General features: G+C 58.2%; 1 pseudogene; it reads left to right on the forward strand.

Moving 5' to 3' along the window:
• Positions 1-1,325: 1,325 nt before the first annotated feature.
• Positions 1,326-2,935, forward strand: LOC123789953 (histo-blood group ABO system transferase 2 pseudogene; annotated as a pseudogene).
• The last annotated feature ends 400 nt before the right edge of the window (positions 2,936-3,335 follow it).

Here is a 3,335-nt window from a genome sequence, read left to right on the forward strand (position 1 = left end):
GGGTTGTTAGGGTTATGGTTGGGTTAGGGTTAGGGTTAGGGTTAGGGGTCTCCCTGTCCTCTTACGCACAGAGCCCATTCTCCTCCAGTAACCAGAGTGATCTTTTCGACACATAACATTTGGGCCTCTCTGTGGTCTGCTCCCCTCCTGCCCATCCTCTCCAGCCTCACCTCTCCCATCACAGCCTGCCCCTCTGTGGGCCACCCAGGGGTATGATAGTCCCACATGTGCCTCAGGCCTGAGTCCAAGACTTTGCATTCACTGTGCCCTCTGCCACGAGCACTCTTCTCTCCCCCTGCTTCATGTTTGGCTTGTTTCCCTGTTGGCTGGGCCCCGAATTGCCACCTGATAACCTGACTCATGTCTGCTGGTTGAGCGTGCCTATCTGCTATTTAAATGTAGTGCCTGCCTTCCCGATGTGAGCAATTTGCTAACCTGCCCGTGATGGGGCAGGTGTAAGGACGTAGCCTTAGTGTCTGCATAAAAAATCAGTCTCAGAGGGGCTCACCAAACTTGCCTGATGATGGGGGAGCTGCTCTCCCTATGGCGGGGAGCAGGTAGTCCCCTCAAAGGGGGACCAGTCATGTGAGGCGGTTGGACAAGACTCCCAACTTCTTGTCTGGGGAGATGTAGACCTGGACCTGGGAGCTTACACCCTTGGATTCAAGGCTGGGGCCTAAGCAAGCTCCTTCTTCTTCCAGAGGTCCTCTTTCCCCTTCCCTGACCATGGGCTGGACCTGATTCCTGACCTGGGGGAGTTCGAGGGTGACCCCTCCTAGGAATACCAGGGGTTTACTGAGGACCTTGTCAGCAGGATGCCCAGTAGCCTTCAAGGGAGGACCCTACAGGAGGTGGAGACAGCTCTGTGGGGGACAGTGACATCCCACGCAAAACAAAATGGGGCCGGTGGCCGGCCCTGCTGGTTCTACCCAGACTGTAGGGCATAGAAACAAGGGCTGTGCCCCAAGGTGCTCCTCTCCTGACAGGTGGGGACAGAACTGGGGGTTTGCCCGGGAGCTCAGCACAGGGGGAGTGTTCCTGGCTCCAGCATGCTAGAGCCCATGTGGGGCTGCATGGGCTTCCAACCTCTTAAGCCTTAGGCACCCCTTTGTAAGATGGGGTGCTGACGGCCCCCATCTCTGGGAGCAGAAGGTAGGGAGTCCGCATGGGCAGGCTCACTCAGGAGAGGCCAGGAGAGTGGCTGTTGCTTAAAGCAGCCCAGGGCCTGCCCCCTTGAAGAAGGTACACAGGTCTATGGCCCTCAGCTTCGGGGTCCTGCTGCCAGCCTCTGGCAGTGACCCTCCTCTCACCCTGTCCCCTGTCCCCGTAGCTATGTGGTCTTCCTGGAGCTTGTCCTGCAGACGGCGAAGAAGCACTTCATGGTGGGACACAGGGTCACCTACTACGTCTTCACTGACCAGCTGGCTGCTGTGCCCCGTGTGCCCCTCTGTGAGGGCCGGAGGGCGGTGGTCCTTATGGTGGACACAGTGTCACCTAGTACGTCTTCAGCGATCAGCCAGCTGCCGTACCCGTGTGCCCTTCCGTGAGGGCCAGTGGGTGGTGGTCCTCAAGGTCCGCGGTGCCTTATGGCGGACACAGGGTCACCTAGTACGTCTTCACCAACCACCAGCTGCTGGGCCTGTGTGCCTCTCTGGGAAGGCCAGAGGGTGGTGGTCCTCGGGGTCTGCGGCGCCCCGCTCTGGCAGGATGTGTCCATGCAGCACATGGCGATGATCAGCCGCTTCTGTGAGCAGCGCTTCCTCTGTGAGGTGGACGACCTGGTGTGCGCGGATGTGGACATGAAGTTCCATGACCACGTGGGTATGGAGATCCTGTCCCCCCCCCTTTGTCACCTTGTAGCCCAGTTTCTACTGGGTGGCCAATGAGAACTTCAGCAACGCGCGCCGGCCACAGTCCCAGGCCCACATCCCCAGGCACCAGGGCAACTTTTACTATATGGGGGCCTTTGTTGGGGGGTCAGTGGTGGAGGTTCACTGATTGACATTGGCCTGTCACCAGGCAATGGGGGTCGACCTGGCCAATGGGATGGAGGCCATGTGGCCTGACAAGAGCCACCTGAACCTCAAGCCCACCAAGCCCCGGAGGCCACATGGGACCTGAGGCTGCTGGGCTGCCCTCCCCCCACTCGGGTCATGAAGATGCTGAGATTCGGGCAGTGCCCAAGAATCACCAGGACATCCAGAACGCATGAGGGGCTCGCCCTGTCTCCGTCAGGGTGGCCTCTCTGAGCGGAGCCATAAGAGCAGATTCCTTCTTCTGTCCCCTCAACTGTGGAGTCCAGCACTGCCCGCTCGGGCATGTCCAGGGCCCCTAGCTGCCCCCATGCACAGGAGGCCTGCCTGGGGCACAAGTTCCTTTCCTTGTGGTCAGTGCATTTCGATGATTTCTGGGTCATTTGCAGCTGTGAACGGCTCCAGTTTTACATAGAATGTTTTTCTGTGTCAATGCTGAGCAACCATCTTTAAAAAGAACAATTGAGGGAAAAGGTTTTCTCCCTGGTTCTAAACAGACATCGCCTGGTGGGCTGGGAGCGGCCCTGCAGCAGCCTTGGAGCCAGAACGGGCCCTGGCTGGGTCTTCCTCCCAGTCCCTGCACCTCGCAGCAGCCATGGGCCTTCAGGGTCAGGGGTGCGCCGAGCCACCTCTCTGACCGCCAAGAGGCTGTGACCGCTAGCACGGCCTCCAGGAGCATGGAGCCCTCTGGGTTATTTCTGGTTCCTGCCTTGGTTTTAAATGGCTATTTCTGTGCTGGTGTTTGTGAGATGTGGGCACTGGCTCCGTCTGGATGCGCGTCCTGTTGGGATCCCTCAGTGCCCACTGGAGGGTTTGCACTTGTGGACTCTCTCTGCACTATGTGTTAGCAAGCATTCACTGAGTGCCTACTGTGCGCTCAGTCATCAATAAGGGGCAGAGCATGGCGCCTGGGTGGCACAGCGGTTAAGCGTCTGCCTTCAGCTCAGGGCGTGATCCCGGCGTTACGGGATCGAGCCCCACATCAGGTTCCTCCGCTGTGAGCCTGCTTCTTCCTCTCCCGCTCCCCCTGCTTGTGTTCCCTCTCTCGCTGGCTGTCTCTATCTCTGTCAAATAAATAAAATCTTTAAAAAAAATAGACATATGACTGATACTGTTAAGCACGTTTCAGGGTACAATTCAGCGGCAATACGTACATTCACTGCTCTGCACCCGCCACCTCCATCCATCGCCACAACTTCATTGTCATCCCAAACTGAACCTCTACCCACGAGACCCTAACCCGCATTCCCCCTCCCCAGCCCCGGCACCCAGCAGCTCCTTCCACCTCTGTGAATTGGAGTG

This window comes from Ursus americanus, chromosome 1 (assembly GCF_024610735.1).
Source record: "Ursus americanus isolate L20-20 chromosome 1, mUrsAme1.1.p, whole genome shotgun sequence".
NCBI lineage: Eukaryota > Metazoa > Chordata > Mammalia > Carnivora > Ursidae > Ursus > Ursus americanus.